At 40.2% G+C, this 21897-nt stretch overlaps 1 long non-coding RNA gene across 15 annotated transcripts; it reads right to left on the minus strand.

The window, feature by feature from the left end:
• Positions 1–3382: 3382 nt before the first annotated feature.
• LOC125512488 (uncharacterized) lies at positions 3383–13118 on the minus strand. Of its 15 annotated transcripts, none has more exons than XR_015608227.1 (7): positions 11622–13118; positions 9436–9540; positions 7888–8827; positions 7652–7750; positions 5126–7567; positions 4560–4637; positions 3383–3825 (listed from the first exon to the last, which is right to left on the minus strand). It is a non-coding gene; the product is annotated as an uncharacterized LOC125512488 (long non-coding RNA). The 15 variants fall into 15 exon arrangements; XR_015608241.1 differs by lacking the exons at positions 3383–3825; positions 4560–4637 and having other exon boundaries at positions 4664–6290; positions 6991–7049; positions 7155–7567; positions 11622–13110; XR_015608238.1 differs by lacking the exons at positions 3383–3825; positions 4560–4637 and having other exon boundaries at positions 4665–6290; positions 6991–7049; positions 7143–7567; positions 11622–13110.
• Positions 13119–21897: the final 8779 nt, after the last annotated feature.

Raw genomic sequence — 21897 nt, forward strand, 5'->3', positions numbered from 1 at the left:
AACTTGCACTAGTGAAAGTATGAACCCTAGGCCTTGTTTCAACATATTGCAATACCATTTTCGCTCACTTTTATCATTAGTTACCTTGCTGTTTTTATATTTTTCAGATTACAAAAATATATATCTACCATCCATATTGCACTTGTATCACCATCTCTTCGCAACTAGTGCACCTATACAATTTACCATTGTATTGGGTGTGTTGGGGACACAAGAGACTCTTTGTTATTTGGTTGCAGGGTTGTTTGAGAGAGACCATCTTCATCCTACACCTCGCAACTAGTGCACCTATACAATTTACCATTGTACTGGGTGTGTTGGGGACACAAGAGACTCTTTGTTATTTGGTTGCAGGGTTGTTTGAGAGAGACCATCTTCATCCTACACCTCCCATGGATAGATAAACCTTAGGTCATCCACTTAAGAGAAATTTTCTCTTGTCCTACAAACCTCTGCACTTGGAGGCCCAACAACGTCTACAAGAAGAAGGTTGTGTAGTAGACATCAAAGTCTTTTCTGGCGCCATTGCCGGGGAGGTTAGTGCTTGAAGGTATATCTTTAGAGCTTGCAATCGAATCTTTTAGTTTCTTGTTTTATCACTAGTTTAGTTTATAAAATAAAACTACAAAAAATGGAATTGAGGGTGCCTCATATGCTTCATCTTTTTAATATCTTTCATGAAAATGATGGAAAGGAAAATTGGCTCAAGTGCTAGAAGAAGAATGCACTAAAATATTTGGCACTAAATCTTTGAATGATGAGCATGATTGCAATGTTGTTAGTACGCACTCTTTGAATATCCATAGTACTAATGATGATTGCACTAGTCATGATGAAAATGTCTCTTATAAGCATGTCAATTTTTGTGGAGTGCATAGAGTTTGCAAGTACACACCAAATAGGGAAGATAGATTTTGCAAGAGGCATAAGTATTTAGAAACTAAATGGTTGCAAGAAAGGCTAGATGTTTATGCTGAAAATTTAAATTTTCTTAGCCATCCTTGTGAACTTTGCAATGAACGTCGTCATTTAAATATCCAATGCAAATTGTTTCATGATCGAATCGTGTCCAAAAATTGTGATGACTTGATTTCCCTTGCGCATCATAATGAACTTAGTTTGCTTCTGGGTTATGAAGAAATGAAACATATAACTAAGGATATTCCAGAATTTGCCCTTGAGACAGTTCTTGATTTTTCATCTAGAGGAAATTTATATGTATTGTGCGGTGAATTGCATTGAAAATCCTTATATTGCCAATTACATAAAGACAAGAAAACAAATAGAAGATGAAGAGAATACTAATGAAATGGAAGAGACTTTCCAATATCCCCCTATTCTTTCTTATGATGAATCAGGTAACGAGGAGGAGCCTTCTATTCAACCAATCTCATTAATAAGGAGCTCCGAAAAGAGGATTAAACCCAGACATAATGTGAAGAAGAAAAAGAAAAGACGGAGAAGCAAAGGTAAAAAGGTATCCCTCCCAAATGATGTTGCTCCTATTACTCATTGTGATGATGATAATTGCTATACTATTGGTGCTATCCATACTATTAATGATGAGAGTGATTATGCTTATGATATGAAAAGGCCCAAGCTTGGGGATGCTATGTTTGATGAGAATGACATGTTTGAGAATTTATTTGCTGCTATTAATGTTTGTCCCAAGCTTGGGATGCTATGTTTAATCAAGATGATATTTTTAGTCTCCCAAGTTTTGATGAGCAAATTTATTATGATGATAGCATGTCTCCTATTTATGATGATTATATTGATGAAAGTGGGTTTGGAAGAGTGTCAACTTTAGGAAGTAATGATCCCACTATTTTGGAGGATGTTGAATCTTATTGTGATAAATTATAAAAGTGGATTTGGAGAGGTCATGACTTTATTTAGTAATGATTCCACTATCTTGGAAGAGGTTTCAATTGATTATGATCAGAACAAAGTTGCTACTTATGATGATTATTGTGATGATACTTATGTTATAGTGATGATTATATTTACAAAACTGTCATGATTATGATTACCCTTTTCCTGAACATTACTCTTTTAATGCGGAAACAATTTATAGTATTCGAGTTTCTTATGATACTCCCACTATTTCGAATGAGAAGAATTTTGCTTATGTGGAGAGTAATAAAAATTCTATGCTTGTGGCTCATGAAAAGAATGTTTTATGTGATAGTTATATTGTTGAATTAATTCATGATGCTACTGAAAATTATTACGAGGGAGGAATATATGCTTGTAGGAATTGCAATAATATCAAGTTTCCTCTCTATGTGCTTAAAGTTTTTAAGTTATGCTTGTTTTGCTTTCCTATGCTAGTTGATTCTTTCCCATAAATTGTTTGCTCACAAAATCCCTATGCATAGGAAGTGGGTTAGATTTAAATGTGCTAGTTATATTCTTCATGATGCTCTCTTTATATTTCAATTCTTATCTTTTATGTGAGCATCATTGAAATCATTATGTCTAGCTAGGGGCGTTAAACGATAGCGCTTGTTGAGAGGCAACCCAATTTTATTTTTGTTCTTTGCCTTTTGCTCTTGTTTAGTAATTAATAATCTATCTAGCCTCTGGTTAGATGTGGTTTTATGTTTTAATTAGTGTTTGTGCCAAGTAGAGCCTTTAGGATCTTCTTGGGTGATTATTGTTTGACCTTGCTGATAAAAACAGAAAGCATGCGCTCACGAAAATAATTATCATTTTTTACTAGAGAGCGATAAAATACCAATTCCAACTGCAGTAGATCAATATACTTTTTATCCTGGTCGTCCTAATTTTTAGAATTTTTGGAGTTACATAAGTATTCGAAATCTCCAGATTACTACAGATCGTTCTGTTTTTGGCAGATTATGTTTTCACTAGTAGAATGCCCGTGCGTTGCCACGGGCTTTTAAAAATTTTGGTGGTTGCATATACAAACATAATGCCTGTCAAATTTCACATGTGTAGAAAAGATATTCCCGGATGACATAACAATGTTGATTGGTTCTATTTATCATGGCAGCTTCATCTTTTCTTTCATTGGTTCTAAATTTAGCTTTATCTTTTCCATTGGTTCTAAATTTTCTAAACGCACACATCTTATTTCTCACTCCCCACCAACAAGGTAGAATTTGCTCTTCCTTCACCCTCTTTTACCTTGGTCTACTCCTTGCTCTAGCTTTGGTATCATCACTCTAATACGTCCATACAGTTCATTGTGACATGATAAGCTAGCTCTTACTATCCTTGTCATCTGTTATTTCTATGGATAGGTAACACTCATATGTAGGTGTTTGTTTATCAACTATTTTGATTTTGGACAATCAGGCCATTCAAATAAATGATTCCTAGGATTTACTTGAGTTGAACATATTGTCTTGTCTGGTCAAACCAAGGGTAGAAAAAACAAACTGGTTTTGGGAGATGAAAGCAAATGTGGTAATCATGTGTGCTGCAACGGGGGCATACATATTCTAGTGCTTCAACATTCATCATGTCTAACATATATTTTAGGATCCTCCCGCACATCACATGGGTTTGTCATGGTCATCTTATCCCGTGGTGGTAACCGCCTTTTCTTCGCCCATCGTGATCGTCCTTCTGATCCTCGTTGAGTAGCTTGGTCAGTTCTTCTTCTCGAACAAACCACGGCCCCGGTGCTCCAGCAGTTGTCTCGCAAGATGGTTCATGTTGTTGTCGAGCAGCACCCATGGCCGTCATCGCCATCAACTACACTGCCACCATCAACATCTTCTCATCTTCCTCCCAAGCACATTGTAAATAAATTAATCCCAATCTGGTATCAAATCATCTTACTAATTATGTTCCCTAAAATAAAAAATGATCTAGTCAGATAAATTATCTAGTGGTCTACTTGGGGACCAATTTTAAAATAAAATAAAAATGTTGAAGTTGCAACAAAGTAAAATTACGAAACAAGTGCTCAATTGTATTCATACATTATTTGTTAGGCTAATTTAACTGCTCCTTAGAGATCGTTGTAAAATTGCATCAGAGGAAAAAAATGGAAATAAATGAAATAAATTTAAATTATATAAAATTAATAGTAAAACTATATATATCGCTTGTTGTATGCATAAAAGTGGCACGTACATACAAACAGATTTAATATTGGGATCCCAAAACCCCTTCACCGTGATATACTCTACAATTTACTTCAACAAAATGGTACTTCAGTAATGGCGTTAAGCCATCCCCAATGAAAATATACTTGCATTGACTCTAATACGGTAAAATGAAGCGCTTCCCTAAGAAACCTAGATTCTAGCACAAATTATTAGTACATGTCACAACCAATGCACATAGAATTTGTGCGAATATAAATTGTGAATTTGTATTCTAAATTTTTTGAAAATAAAAGAACTATATCCCCCCCACCCCCCAAATGGAAGGCTAAAGAAATCACATCAATTATCTTTTTGCGGGGCAGAATACACAAAATTAGTGTTTGGAAATCCCTAACAGAAGTTGGAATTTTTGCCCCCAATGCTAAGATTAAAACTATTATCACAATTGGATAAAATTTGAACATAAATATTTACCACTGAACCCGAATATGTTATGGCGTCCTTTTTCTACTTATCCTCCTATGATCTAAGCGATTCCACTGGAGTATAGACCTGCCAAACAAAACAAATGTTGCATGTGGTACAGGATCAGAATCAAAAATCACAACAACCGAATTAAATTGAATTTAAAAAAATCAAACCAGGTCAAAGTTATGTTCCTGTGAGCCAAGAATGTACAGGCAACAAGAATATTTATCAAAATATAACACTGATTAAGTATTGCATGTGTCCATACTACCATGATTTACTAACAGATAGAGTTTAATAGATCATGTAGTGAGGCTTTATTACAATCATGTAGTAACTTTACAGAAAAAGAACACTTGTTCGACCGGATAAATAATTGCAAGTGAAAAATCAATATAGGTTGTCATCTTCAGATGTTTTCCTTCTGGTCCATCATTGCAAGTGAAACACTACATGTCATGCAGAGAGTTGAATCATCCTTCCTAGCACCAAATTCTTCATCAGGGCAAAGTGAAGTACGCCGACCATTTACCAAGGCTTCCTTCCAGAGTTCCAGTACACAATACACTTACTTGAAGTCTAATATGAAGATGTAGCATCCGTTGAAAGCCTCTACAATTTTTTCGAGCCTGAAAATCACAAGATCCTCCTCGTCATCTGGAACGCCTTCCCAGTATGCTGTCGGTCCTTCTAAGTGCACCTGATCATATATGTATCAATATATAAACTAATATACTTAGCATGCAATTTTTTAAATCTCTGAATATGATTTACCCACATATTTATCTTGAAAACAAGGCCAACTTTTCATGATTGCAGATGAAAACTTCAAAAAAAATTAGGAAAAGCTAATGATAGCCTGCATCAGCCACACTGGATTTTTTCACATCCAGTGTGGTACATCATCAGTGAAACCATCTCATCAGCAAAGGAGCCTCCTGGTTCAATGGGTCCGAGAGTTTGGGGTACAAGAAACTGAGTCCAAAAGACCTCAAAGATCTTCACAAGGTTTTCAACGCCCTGTGCGTTGCAACGGGCCGCATATGCATAACTTAGTCGTTCAACACTAATCTTGTCTACCATGTGACCAAGATCCTCATGAGTATGTTCTCCCCCCTCCCAATCCCTCTCCTCTTCCCTCTCCCTTTCTCTCTATCCCATGCATTTCCACCTCTAAAGTAAAGAGTAAAAAATTAGGGAGTAAAAACTGAGGCAAAAACATCCAACTGGATATGAAAGTCACTCAAGATGTGCAGTTTGTCAGTTGTTCATACATGCTTATAACTTGGCAAAAATAGAAGGATCTAAAATAATCTTGCAGTAACAATAGTATCCTTCAGTATTATGTGGCTAACATTGCGAGTTTTCTGACCGTGTTTCAGTAACTCCATGTGTCCCAGCTACCTCTGTAGAAGGAACTCTAGAAAGAAGTACTTCAATTCAAATAGATCCCAGCAAAAAAATCATGGACATCAAGAAAAATGTGTATATAAAAGAACATGACAACGAAAGCGAATATGTTTTGACAGAAAAAATGTACAACACATGTGCTCCACCACAGAGGAAACATGGTACACGGGTGCTAGCGGCACAAAGCTTTGGCGAACACCCTATCGCCCATGATCTTGTTGTGAGCGTGGTGACGAGCTGATTGGATAGGCCTAGCATGGAAATCGCAAAATCCTCCTCGTCCCCTGGAATGCCTCTGCAGTGTACCATGGGTTCTTATGAGAGCACCTGGTCATATATGTCTCGATATGTTAACTGATGAACTTGACAATGCAATATTATTAATTTCTGAAATCCAGCTACCTAAATATTTATCTTGTAGACCAGAGCAGTTTTTTTATGATTGTGGATATAAATTTTACAGAATAATTTAGGAAAAGCAAAAGATAGGCTGCATCAGCTACCATTCTTTTAAAGTAAGATAGCATATGGCAGGAAAAGAATAAAATTTTCAATTTCTGAAATCTGAAACCTAAGTACCCATATATCTACTGGGTTGGTCTGAGCTCCGAACTATATTAGCACTACCTTGGATATAGGAAAATAAAAGCAAATTTCAAGTTATTACTATTGACAATACTACTCAAATATCCAAATAAAAAAATCAATTTCTGCCGGAACAATATTTTTTGTGGGGAAACAATATCGGATATTTGAAACAATCATAACAAAAAATTAAATCAACGTTTTCTATCATGTAGATCATATCGCAATAAGCTACCGTATTACTGGTAATTCAGGGTTTTAAGTAGAAACAAGATCCTACTGCTCAACCAGAGGTTTGCCACTACTTTTTGTCAGTAAACATTAAGCAAACAATATAATTCAGAACCTCAAGAAAATGTATGTCTCTCTATCGGTCCTAACTGTCTACATAGACTTCCAATGAACAGGATATAATAAACTTGGTCAGGCAAGCTGGATGTACTTCCTTAAATTGATGTAGTAGCTTCTACAAAGCAGATTGTATGGAAAACACCGAATAAACTGCAAGAATGCAATTCATGTAAGGTGCAAGTAAGATGGAAAGGTGATCCGGTTCAATTACAACTTCAAGTATAATTTAGTTTTTGCATGTACCGTGGACGTCACCTAGAGGTCAATGTCCAAGCACCTCCGGTACTCTGTCCTGGTGTGTGTGTGTGTGCTCATGCAGGACCTCCACGTCATCACGTCGACAGTGATCCCCCTCCCTTCCGGCGACACAAACATCGTCTTCATGCTCTCCAGGTACCCCACTTGACCCTACACGTTCATAGTTCAATGTCTCTCGGCGGTCCATGGCAGCGAGGGCTGCCGATCTCGTCGAGGCAGCCGAAGCGCCGTAGGCGTTGAGCATGACTTTGAGTGTGAAGGTCTCCTGGGCGAGGCCGAATTTATGCAGCGGCGCCATCACCTCCTTCCACCACGCCACATTGCCGGACCTAGTATGTGCCGCAGCATGTGTGACTTCACGGTCGGCAACATTCCCAGCTGCTTCAGTGGCTCAAACGCGGCCTCAGCCTCTGCATCCGTCCACAGTTCCATGGTGGTCAGACTCAGCATCTCATCAGAGCACCTGGAATTCGAATAATTCATACATAATGTACCTCCCTGGAAACAGGCTCTCTCATAAGCATCCACCAAGATGTTGCACGAAGTTCGGTGCAACCCATGTGCTGCATTAGGACAAAGATCTCGATAGCGGCCTGTGGAAACCGTGTGTGGTTGCAAACAGAAATTATGTTTGCAATCACTTTTGACGGAATTCAAACTCAAAGCAACATGGACAAATTCCATTTGAATTATACATAGATCGTTCATGGTTGATGGACGGATCACCTACCTGTAAGCCTCCATGAGGGCATTGTAGGCGTAAACGTCATGCTCGGGTTGTCCTGCTGCCTCTCCTTGATGATTGTGTAAAACTCGATGATTAGTCAAATAATTTTTGGTATCAAAATTCATGCTTTGCTATATAATTAGTCAAATAATGTGTACTCCCTCCATCCCATATCAATTGTTGCTCAAATAGATGTGCTAGACGTATTTGAGTGCTAAATACATCAATTAATATGAGAGAGAGAGAGAGTAGTTCATATTACATAAAATAGACATAGTTAGATTTGTGTTCAAGCAAGCTTCCATATGATTATGATTTGTAACCATCGACAAATTTTTTCAAGAGATGTCTTTAGACAAAGTATGAATTTAGACAATCAAATTACACCTTATATTATGGATCTGGGTGGGTTGGGGGGGGGGGGGGGGGTACAGTATAGCCGAGCAAATCAAACTAAGTGCCCCGTTCATGGTACATGCGTTGCACATTTCATAACCACCAAAAAAATCAGCTGTATGGCACACAGTCATCATATTTTAGCAAATATTGATATACTGGCCAAAGCACGATCCATAGATATTAACTTAATACTAAATGAGTGAATTATACTGAAAAGTTTAAGTCAAAAATCTGATTAACGGTTAAATCATATCCAAAAAAATGCCAGCTCTATAAAAAATTCACATAAATTAACAAGTCAATAGAAAATTCAACATTGTTATCTTATTAACAGTTTAGCTTTATTTGTTACCTTGTTAATCAAAATACACAGTGGCACTGATAAGATAATTTTTGTAAGGGAAATTTTGATCGATCGAGTGATCTAGGGAATATAGCCATCTCCAAGAAATTCTTCGACCTTGATGCTCCTTTGAGTTTCTAAATCGCGTAGCTGTGGATCAATTTGTGAACTCCATAGGACTGAACAAAAGGCATACTTCATCTGGAAAATAAAAAATCAACTGTAATGAAGAACAACAATTGTAGTGGAAAAGTAATGGTAAAGAAAAAGGAAAGCTTGTAGCTCCCAGTTGATTGCAGCGTCTGTACCAAACAAATTAGAATGCAATAACACAACACGTTAATTTGAAGAACCTGTAGGAGTTCATAGTATCTGCACATCACCCAACAGGTCTGGTATCCACAATTTTCTATATATATACTCCCTCTGTTTTCTAACCAGTGAGAACAAAAATAGCCAAATTCTGGGATCCCATAAAGAAGCAAATAAAGAACACTTTTTCTCGTCTCTATATGATTGGATACACAAGACTGAAATGGTACATTATATCATACCATGCTAAACAATATTTCTCCTTTATCCTTTTCATAGTTCAATCTTCAAAGAAATAGCCAATCAAAAGGTATTGAAAATGTCAAAAACGTTGGTTCAGCAAAATTTGTGAGAATATATGGTAGTAACAATCAAAATAAAAAGACAGAAAAATAACTAAGCACTAAATAAACAGTAAGCAACTAAGCATGGATGTGACTTACAAAGCCCAATGATGTGGCCTAAATTAAGTCAAAGAGCCTTTGCCAGCACATTACCTCTTCAAGCAAAAACATTTCCGAGTATCCGATGTGATGAAGAAAAATAGTTGCAACTGTCCAACTATACTTAAAATATGGAATCATGGCCGACTCAGTGACAACCTGTCAAGATAATTAATCAGTACACTCATGTGTGCTTTGAGACACGGTAGGGGAAGAGTGTTACTGAGTTAGCATGGATGTGATCAATAAGCAGCAACGCCAAGAAGGTCAAGTTGTATAGTAATTTAAAGTTCTGGGCAATCCTAATTTTAAAGACATACTACAAATAACTACAAGAAAATTATGGAAGCCACCCCACCCTTCAATCACCAACTATAAAACAGTCAAGCATTCCTTCAGTTCACATGATTTCAGATCAAGGTGAGGAAGTGGGGCCTGGTGAGAAGGACATGAACTGCAGGTTGCAGCGTCCCTGCATGCTGTCCATCAGGGGGTTGCAGCGTCCCCATTGATGCACCTTCCGGTCATTGTAGAAGCATCTATCCACATGGCATGTACTTCAGCAGCGCACTCTTAAGTGCAAGTATGGTTACCATGCGGCTATGCCCTCTAATCCTCTATTGTTTGGATGGAGCATATGCCATACTTTGTCTCAAGTTTGGTTGCTAGAGTGATGTGAACCGAACCTCGATGGCGAGATCCGATCCGTTATTGCAGCCCGACCTTTCACGACACTACACCTTCAGCAGCAGTAGCCTCTCGCCCGCGCACGCGATATGCACGAAATAGAGAGTTTGAACCTTGCGGCCCGGCACGAGAAAATCAATCTCGACGATGATACTCACGCGCAAAAATAATTTCTACAAAGAAATCGCAACATAGAGGTTTTCTAAAGATCCCTCTAGAACTTATACGGGTGTCTACCCTTGAAAACACATCGTTTCTATTTTATCAAAATATAACCTGCCTTTTACATGGTGCACATACTTCACCTTATATACTAGACGAACAAACTCAACACGTCTATCTACCAATTTAAATAGTTTCTGTCTTTTACATCTCAGCAGGTACTAAACCCACTTAAACATATCTAAGATAAAAAGGTATCTATCTGGACCGGTGCGCCATCTTAAAATGTTTCAAGTTCTGCAGGTGGGCCCCATCCAACTTCTTTTAAGGAAAGGTGCATACGTACAAATATTCTTTGCCAAGGATCTTGTTCCTTGCGTGGCTGTAAAAGAAACAAATATCTCCTCTTTATTTTCATGACCAATCCCAGCACATTAACACTTTCCATTTGATGTCCTAGTACGTTGCATCCATACATTAATTCTCCATGGAAATTAGAGTCCCGAAGTCGTAATCTTTTGGCTTCATGCCAACCAAAATTACCAAGGAAATCACGTGCATGTAGAGGTTCCAGATGTACTTCTTTTCCTTTTCCTAGCTGAACAAGACCAATCTTTCTTGGCGTATGCGCATGCATACATGCAATGGCAACTAGTTCATTGCCAAAGCTCGATCGTAAATATGATGGTACAAATACATCCCCAACAGTGACTAGCAAAGTCGCAGAAGCTTGATTCTGGTTGGCAGCTTGTACGTCGTCGTCGTTGGTCTGACTATAGACGAAACTGGTCGTATCATAGAGATTTTGCTGCACCAGTTGGGTAAAGGAAACTTTTCCCCGCGCTACAAAAACAGAGTAAAATAACCAGCATAACTTGAACCAAGTTCTTCTCTTGAAATATAAATATAGGCTATTACTATGTTATGAAACTAAAGGTCAAGTTTAATTTAAGAAGTGATACTAAAGTACATGAGCCTTCCTAAATTTAATGGTGGTGTAGTTTGATCAAAGATTGGATCCTAAGAAAAAGTCAATTCACAGTTATCCAACAAAAGCCTCATGTACAAGCCTCTATGTTCATCCTAGCAATATATCATTACTGCATTTATGTACTTGATCACATAGCGTGTACTTCCTTAATCATTACTTATTTATCTGGTTGATCCCCCTTGAAATACAATTTATGTATGTTCTAAACTACAAAGCTTATAGGCAAATTCGGCATCCCTAATTGACTCGCATAGCATGTCTCTCACAGTTGTGTACACATCATACTGTAGAAGATACCTTTAATATATCTTGGTATGTGAAGTAGTGCACCAACCCAATTGATGAACAAAGAATAACATGAACCTGAATAGAAATAGGAGGCTGTCTGACGTGAACATACCATCAATTCGCTCCCGGCTGCACAAGCCATCCCTCCACATGGCCTCCACGAACATGCCTTACAGTTGTTTACTTGCTTCTTGTGCCTTTCGTATATCTGAATTCAGATAGACAGATTAGGCTTGGGTTGTAGTGATATTAGCATACTGTCGATTTTGTCCAGGACGCACAAGGCATAGCTCCACGCACCACATGGCATGCTCGTTGCCTTGACGGCTGTTTGCTTGCTTTCTGTGTCTTACATATATTTCAGTTCAGATTAGACATGCCTTGACAGTTCATTGTAGGTATTATACATGCCTTCGGTCATAGTCCTCATCACCTCCTATCAATGTTTTGCTCGTGTTCTTTGCAGTATCCCCTGATCAGGCGAAAGTTACATATTAGTGCAAACAGAGATGACAGAAAAAGTGACCAATACAACATTTGTTGCTCCCTAGCCTCTCCATCATGCCACCCGCAGATAGAGCCGCTGCCAGTTTTCCATCTGCTTCCCCTCTCTACCATGCCACCACACTGCATGCAGAGAACTACCACATCTACAAGAATGAGAGAACTATATTCAAAGAAAAAACATGTGTTGCATCATCACGCAACAAGAACGCACACACAGCATGCACGCACGCAGCTCCCTGGCTTGCCCAACTGATGCACGCCCTGGCGTCTACTACCCTAGCTCCGACCCCAAATATATTGTCGTAGGGAGAAGGGTGCACACAGATAGAGATAGAGAAAGAGTGGGAGGAGGAAAGGGCCTACCTTGGCCGTCGTCGTCACTACCATCAAACGGAAACGAAATGGTTGAGGCGGGCGGTTCATGGGGCACCGCGGCTCTGGCGAGTTCGGATGTGAACAGTGGATCGCAGACCGCCGACGGCGGTCAAATCGCAGAGACGAGACGGCGGATCTTGTGCGAACGGCAGTGGCGCTCCTCGCTTGCCGCAACACCGCCATATCCTGTCCGCACACGATTGCCTCCGCGCTGTCGACCCACGAATCGGGGGCCACGCCCTTGAGGCGCTCCTCGCCGGTCGCTACGCCCTGCCCTGGGGTTACGCGATCTCCTCAGCGCCGTCATCCGACTTTGGGGGGGCTCGACCAGGGCATGCCCACTAAGGTCGGCGGAGGCGGCAGATGGTGTGGAGGGGCCGAAGCGGAGGAGGTAGCGCGTTCGCGGTGCTCGTCGCCGCCGCCGCGACATACTCCGCCTCGTCCCAACATGGTTGTAGCACGTCCGCGGTGCTCCAAGGTCTGGAGAGCAGGCGACTACAGCCGCGGAAGCATGAGGATGGTCCGGGCCGGAGCGGAGGAGCAGTGGTAGGGGAGGAGGTGGGGAGGACACGAAGGAAAGGGGTGGGATGCGGGCGGGCGGGCGGCGGCGGCGGAGAAGGGGAGACGAGCTAGGGATCGAGTTGTGCGTGAGAGAGGTTCTCGCTCGAGGGCACTGTGCGTGCGTGCGGGTCGTGGCCGATTTTTTTTCGCTGATTTTTTTAGTAGATTTTCTCTGGATCGACTGGAGGTTTGGCCCCTTGACTTCGTGAGTGGGCATCATTGTTTTTTTTGTTCGACGGCCATCGGGAGGTGGGAGTGAGGACGAAAAAAACCAGTGGATGTGGGACGAAAATTAACCGTGGAGACTATCAACTGAGACATTAGGAATAGAGATTGTGTTGTTTGCTTATTTTGACGGATCTACTAGCAAACATGCCCGTGCGTTGCAACGGGAGAAAAAAATTCACCCCTCATACACACATTTGACGATACAGCAAATCGCTTGAAATCTTTCATGATACCACGCAACAACAACATGCTAAGTGGTGTTGTGAAAAAACATAAATGTGTGATGATTTTTGAAGTGTACTCAAGGTGTTTAGAATTCATTATGCAACACAAATATCTATCTAGTTGCCGGTATATGTTTATGCATTTGATGTTGTTTCTCGGTGATGCCCAGAAAATATTGCATTAAAATGAAAATAGCAAAGTACATTTTAGTATTCAATGATAGCATGTGCATAAGAGCATTATTTTTGTCATATATGTGTTTGCATATATAAAAATATATGTGCATTTGCAACCATAATTCAATTCAAGACTTAATTTGGTTGCAAACATATCGGATTGCTCCACAAAAAACAACTAATCTACAAGGGCATATGTAATAGGCATTTCTAAAATATCTCATCATATAAAGAATGTATTATTTAAGTTTGCACCCTGAACATATTTCTAAAGTTTAGTGATATTTATAAAAATTAATGATAAAGGAATATTTGAATCTACACATTTTTCTGATGAATTATCATATATGACATGTTAGATTTGGAGTTAGGGTTTGAAAGATATGAAAATTTCAAAAAGTATTTGATCTTTTGGAAAAAAGGGAAAGGATGGGGATCAAACACACAACTTCCAGCATGGTAGGTGAAGGCACCAACCAGTGCGCTGTGTACATGGTTATTTCATAAGAGGGGATCTCTTACTTTTGAGCTATGCCCGCCGCAGACGAAACAAAATAAAACAAACCAAACGTTTTTCTCACTTACTGGTGGCATTGGTGGGTAATAATTTACAACTTTAGGGGCAGTTTTAATGACGAACGACCAGAAGCACTATTTGCTTTATTATTAGGGGAAGATGAGTAGTATCGGAGAGTATGAACCATAGAGAAGTTGGAATAAAGTAGATATTACACCAATATGAATTTAGAATGAGTTCGCAACAGTACCTAAGTAGTGATTTATTTTCTTATACTAACGGAGCCTACGAGTTTTCTGTTAAGTTTTGTGTTGTGAAGTTTTCAAGTTTTAGGTAAAGATTCGATGGACTATGGAATAAGGAGTGGCAAGAGTCTAATCTTGGGGATGCCCAAGGCACCCCAAGGTAATATTCAAGGACAACCAAGAGCCTAAGCTTGGGGATGCCCCGGATGGCATCCCCTCTTTCATCTTCGTTCATCGGTAACTTTACTTGGAGCTAGATTTTTATTCACCACATGATATGTGTTTTGCTTGGAGTGTCATTTTATTTTATTTTATTTTGTTTGCTATTTGAATAATATCCCAAGATCTGAAATTTTTAAATGTTAGAGAGTCTTCACATAGTTGCATAATTATTCGACTACTCATTGATCTTCAGTTATATCTTTCGGAGTAGTTTGTCATTTGCTCTAATGCTTCACTTATATCTTTTTAGAGCACGGCGGTAGTTTTATTTTGTAGAAATTGTTGAACTCTCATGCTTCACTTATATCATTATGGTAATTTGCTTAAGTTATGAATTTAGTCCTAATATGATGGGCGTCCAAGAGAGATATAATAAAAACTTTCATATAAAGTGCATTGAATACTATGAGAAGTCTGATTCCTTATGATTGTTTTGAGATGTGAAGATGGTGATATTAGAGTCATGCTACTGAGTAGTTGTGAATTTGAGAAATACTTGTGTTAAGGTTTGTGAGTCCCGTAGCATGCACATATGGTGAACCTTTATGTAACGAAGTTGGAGCATGAGATATTTTTTTGATTGTCTTTCTTATGAGTGGCGGTCGGGGACGAGCGATGGTCTTTCCTACCAATCTATCTCCCGAGGAGCATGCATGTACTACTTTGTTTCGATAGCAAATAGACTTTTGCAATAAGTATGTGAGTTATTTATGACTAATGTTGAGTTCATGGATTATACACACTCTCATCCTTCCACCATTGCTAGTCTCTCTAGTACCGCGCAACTTTCGCCGGTATCATAAACCCACCATTTACCTTCCTCAAAACAGCCACCGAGATATATTGATGATTTTCCACTTCACTCTGAAGTTTTTTGAACTTTTCAAATGTTTCAGACTTATGTTTCATCAAGTAGATATACCCATATCTGCTCAAATCATCTATGAAGGTCAGAAAATAACGATACCCGCCGCGAGCCTCAACATTCATCGGACTCCATACATCAGTATGTATTATTTCCAATAAGTCAGTTGCTTGCTCCATTGTTTCGGAGAACGGAATTTTAGTCATCTTGCCCATGAGGCATGGTTCGCAAGCATCAACTGATTCATAATCAAGTGATTCAAAAAGCCCATCAGCATGGATTTTCTTCATGCGCTTTACACCAATATGACCTAAACGGCAGTGCCACAAATAAGTTGCACTATCATTATTAACTTTGCATCTTTTGGCTTCAATATTATGAAAATGTGTATCACCACGATCGAGATCCAACAAACCATTTTCATTGGGTGTATGACCATAGAAGGTTTTATTCATATAAACAGAACAACAATTATTCTCTAACTTACATGAATAACCATATTGCAATAAACATGATCCAATCATATTTATGCTCAACGCAAACACCAAATAACATTTATTTAGGTTCAACACTAATCTCAAAAGTATAGGGAGTGTGTGATGATGATCATGTCAATCTTGGAACCACTTCCAACACACATCGTCACTTCACCCTTAACTAGTCTCTGTTTATTTTGCAACTCCCATTTCGAGTTACTACTCTTAGCAACTGAACCAGTATCAAATACCGAGGGGTTGCTATAAACACTAGTAAAGTACACATTAATAACATGTATATCAAACATAGCTTTGTTCACTTTGCCATCCTTCTTATCCACCAAATACTTGGGGCAGTTCCGCTTCCAGTGCCCAGTCCCTTTGTAGTAGAAGCACTTAGTCTCAGGCTTAGGACCAGACTTGGGCTTCTTCACTTGAGCAGCAACTTGCTTGCCGTTCTTCTTGAAGTTCCCTTTCTTTCCCTTTGCCCTTTTCTTAAAACTAGTGGTCTTGTTAATCATCAACACTTGATGCTCTTTCTTGATTTCTACCTTCATCGATTTCATCATCATGAAAAGCTCGGGAATCGTTTTCATCATCCTTTGCATACTATAGTTCATCATGAAGTTCTACTAACTTGGTGATGGTGACTAGAGAATTCTGTCAATCACTATTTTATCTGGAAGATTAACTCCCACTTGATTCAAGCGATTGTAGTACCCAGACAATCTGAACACATGCTCACTGCTTGAACTATTCTCCTCCATCTTTTAGCTATAGAACTTGTTGGAGACTTCATATCTCTCAACTCCTTGAAATATTAACTTCAACTCCTGGAACATCCATATGATCCATGAAGTTCAAAACGTCTTTGAAGTCCCGATTCTAAGCTGTTAAGCATGGTGCATTAAACTATCAAGTAGTCATCATATTGAGCTAGCCAAACATTCATGACGTCTGCATCTGCTCCTGCAATAGGTCTGTCACCTAGCGGTGCATTAAGGACATAATTCTTCTGTGCAGCAATGAGGATAAACCTCAGATCACGGATCCAATCCGCATCATTGCTACTAACATCTTTCAACTTAGTTTTCTCTAGGAACATATCAAAAATAAAACAGGGGAGCTAAACGCGAGCTATTGATCTACAACATAGATATGCTAATACTACCAGGACTAAGTTCATGATAAATTTAAGTTCAATTAATCATATTACTTAAGAACTCCCACTTAGAAAGACATTCCTCTAATCTTCTAAGTGATCACGTGATCCAAATCAACTAAACCATAACCGATCATCACGTGAAATGGAGTAGTTTTCAATGGTGAACATCACTATGTTGATCATATCTACTATATGATTCACACTCGACCTTTCAGTCTCAGTGTTCCGAGGCCATATCTGCATATGCTAGGCTCGTCAAGTTTAACCTGAGTATTTTGCGTGTGCAAAACTGGCTTGCAGCCGTTGTAGATGGACGTAGAGCTTATCACACCCAATCATCACGTGGTGTCTGGGCACGACGAACTTTGGCAACGGTGCATACTCAGGGAGAACACTTTTATCTTGAAATTTAGTGAGAGATCATCTTATAATGCTACCGTCAATTAAAGCAAGATAAGATGCATAAAAGATAAACATCATATGCAATCAAAATATGTGACATGATATGGCCATCATCATCTTGTGCCTTTGATCTCTATCTCCAAAGCATCGTCATGATCTCCATCGTCACCGGCATGACACCATGATCTCCATCATCTTGATCTATATCAATGTGTCGTCACATGGTCGTCTCGCCAACTATTGCTCTTGCAACTATTGCTATCGCATAGCGATAAAGTAAAGCAATTATTTGGCTCTTGCATCTTATGCAATAAAGAGACAACCATAAGGCTTCTGCCAGTTGCCGATAACTTCAACAAAACATGATCATCTTATACAACAACTTATATCTCATCACGTCTTGACCATATCACATCACAACATGCCCTGCAAAAACAAGTTAGACGTCCTCTACTTTGTTGTTGCAAGTTTTACGTGGCTGCTACGGGCTTAGCAAGAACCGTTCTTACCTACGCATCAAAACCACAACGATAGTTTGTCAAGTTGGTGTTGTTTTAACCTTCACAAGGACTGGGCGTAGCCACGCTCGGTTCAACTAAAGTTGGAGAAACTGACACCCGCCAGCCACCTGTGTGCAAAGCACGTCGGTAGAACCAGTCTCGCGTAAGCGTACGCGTAATGTTGGTCTGGGCCGCTTCATCCAACAATACCGCCGAACCAAAGTATGACATGCTGGTAAGGAGTATGACTTATATCGCCCACAACTCACTTGTGTTCTACTCATGCATATAACATCAACGCATAAAACCTAGGCTCTGATACCACTATTAGGGAACGTAGTAATTTCAAAAAAATTCCTACGCACATGCAAGATCATGGTGATGCATAGCAACGAGAGGGGAGAGTGTTGTCTACGTACCCTCGTAGACCGGCAACGGAAGCGTTGACACAACGTAGAGGAAGTAGTCGTACGTCTTCCCGATCCGACCGATCCAAGTACCGAACGTACGGCACCTCCGAGTTCTGCACACGTTCAACTCGGTGACGTCCCTCGAGCTCCGATCCAGCAAAACGTTGAGGGAGAGTTTCGTCGGCACGACGGCGTGATGACGGTGATGATGTTCTACCGACGCAGGGCTTTGCCTAAGCACCGCTACGATATGACCGAGGTGGAATATGGTGGAAGGGGGCACCACACACGGCTAAGGAACGATCACGAAGATCAACTTCTTGTCCCATGGGGTGCCCCTTGCCCCCATATATAAAGGAAGGAGAGGGGGAGGTGCGGCCGGCCCTAGGGGTGCGCCTGGAGGAGTCCTACTCCCACCGGGAGTAGGACTCCCCCCTCTTGCCTTGTTGGAAAAGGAAGGGGGAAGGGAGAAAGAGGAAAGGGGGGCGCCACCCCCCCCTTCCTTGTCCTATTCGGACCAGGGGGGAGGGGGCGCGCGGCCTGCCCTGGCCGGCCCTCCTCTTCTCCCTGATGGCCCATGTAGGCCCAATAACCCCCGGGAGGGTTCCAGTAACCCCCCGGTACTCCGGTAAAATCCCGATTTCACCCGGAACGTTTCCGATATTCAAATATAGGCTTCCAATATATCAATCTTTATGTCTCAACCATTTCGAGACTCCTCATCATGTCTGTGATCACATCCGGGACTCTGAACAACCTTCGGTACATCAAAACACAAAAACCCTAATTACGATCGTCACTGAACTTGAAGCGTGCGGACCCTACGGGTTCGAGAACTATGTAGACATGACCGAGACATGTCTCCGGTCAATAACCAATAGCGGAACCTGGATGCTCATATTGGCTCCCACATATTCTACGAAGATCTTTATCGGTCAGACCGCATAACAACATACATTGTTCCCTTTGTCATCGGTATGTTACTTGCCCGAGATTCGATCGTCGGCATCTCAATACCTAGTTCAATCTTGTTACCGGCAAGTCTCTTTACTTGTTCCATAATACATCATCTCGCAACTAACTCATTAGTTGCAATGCTTGCAAGGCTTAGGTGATGTGTATTACCGAGAGGGCCCAGAGATACCTCTCCGACAATCGGAGTGACAAATCCTAATCTCGAAATACGCCAACCCAACAAGTACCTTCGGAGACACCTGTAGAGCACCTTTATAATCACCCAGTTATGTTGTGACGTTTGGTAGCACACAAAGTGTTCCTCTGGTAAACGGGAGTTGCATAATCTCATAGTCATAGGAACATGTATAAGTCATGAATAAAGCAATAGCAATAAACTAAACGATCAAGTGCTATGCTAACGGAATGGGTCAAGTCAATCACATCATTCTCCTAATGATGTGATCCCGTTAATCAAATGACAACTCATGTATATGGTTAGGAAACATAACCATCTTTGATCAACGAGCTAGTCAAGTAGAGGCATACTAGTGACACTCTGTTTGTCTATGTATTCACACATGTATTATGTTTCCGGTTAATACAATTCTAGCATGAATAATAAACATTTATCATGATATAAGGAAATAAATAATAACTTTATTATTGCCTCTAGGGCATATTTCCTTCAATATGTGGATGACATATTGTTGATTGGAAATGATATAGAATTTCTGGATAGCATAAAAGGATTCTTGAATAAGAGTTTTTCAATGAAAGACCTCGGTGAAGCTGCTTACATATTGGGCATCAAGATCTATAGAGATAGATCAAGACGCTTAATTGTACTTTCACAAAGCACATACCTTGACAAAGTTTTGAAGAAGTTCAAAATGGATCAGGTAAAGAAAGGGTTCTTGCCTGTGTTACAAGGTGTGAAGTTGAGTAAGACTCAATGCCCGACCACTGTAGAAGATAGAGAGAAAATGAAAGATGTTCCCTATGCTTTAGCCATAGACTCTATCATGTATGCAATGCTATGTACCAGACCTGATGTGTGCCTTGCTATTAGTTTAGCAGGGAGGTACCAAAGTAATCCAGGAGTGGATCACTGGACAACGGTCAAGAACATCCTGAAGTACCTAAAAAGGACTAAGGATATGTTTCTTGTTTATGGAGGTGACAAAGAGCTCATCGTAAATGGTTACGTTGATGCAAGCTTTGACACTGATCCGGACGCTTCTAAATCGCAAACCGGATACGTGTTTATATTGAACGGTGGAGCTGTCAGTTGGAGCAGTTCTAAACAGAGCGTCGTGGCGAGATCTACATGTGAAGCGGAGTACATTGCTGCTTCGGAAGCAGCAAATGAAGGAGTCTGGATGAAGGAGTTCATATCCGATCTAGGTGTCATACCTAGTGCATCGGGTCCAATGAAAATCTTTTGTGACAATACTGGTGCAATTGCCTTGGCAAAGGAATCCAGATTTCACAACAGAACCAAGCACATCAAGGGACGCTTCAACTCCATTCGGGATCAAGTCTAGGTGGGAGACATAGAGATTTGAAAGATACATACGGATCTGAATGTTGCAGACCCGTTGACTAAGCCTCTTCCACGAGCCAAACATGATCAGCACCAAGGCTCCATGGGTGTTAGAATCATTACTGTGTAACCTAGATTATTGACTCTAGTGCAAGTGGGAGACTGAAGGAAATATGCCCTAGAGGCAATAATAAATTTATTATTTATTTCCTTATATCATGATAAATGTTTATTATTCATGCTAGAATTGTATTAACAAGAAACATGGTACATGTGTGAATACATAGACAAACAGAGTGTCACTAGTATGCCTCTACTTGACTAGCTCGTTGATCAAAGATGGTTATGTCTCCTAGCCATAGACATGAGTTGTCATTTGATTAACGAGATCACATCATTAAGAGAATGATGTGATTGACTTGACCCATTCCGTTAGCTTAGCACTTGATCATTTAGTATGTTGCTATTGCTTTCTTCATGACTTATACATGTTCCTATGACTATGAGATTATGCAACTCCCGTTTACCGGAGGAACACTTTGTGTGCTACCAAATGTCACAACGTAACTGGGTGATTATAAGGGTGCTCTACAGGTGTCTCCAAAGGTACTTGTTGAGTTGGCATATTTTGAGATTAGGATTTGTCACTCTGATTGTCGGAGAGCTATCTTTGGCCCACTCGGTAATGCACATCACTATAAGCCTTGCAAGCATTGTAACTAATGACTTAGTTGCGGGATGATGTATTACGAAACGAGTAAAGAGACTTGCCAGTAGCGAGATTGAACTAGGTATTGGGATACCGACGATCGAATCTCAGGCAAGTAACATACCGATGACAAAGGGAACAACGTATGTTGTTATGCAGTTTGACCGATAAAGATCTTCATAGAATATGTGGGAGCCAATATGAGCATCCAGGTTCCACTATTGGTTAATGACCGGAGACGTGTCTCGGGCATGTCTACATAGTTTTCGAACCCGTAGGGTCCGCACGCTTAAAGTTCAGTGACG

Source organism: Triticum urartu, chromosome 6A (genome assembly GCF_056163025.1).
Source record: "Triticum urartu cultivar PI428250 chromosome 6A, HENAU_Tu73, whole genome shotgun sequence".
NCBI lineage: Eukaryota > Viridiplantae > Streptophyta > Magnoliopsida > Poales > Poaceae > Triticum > Triticum urartu.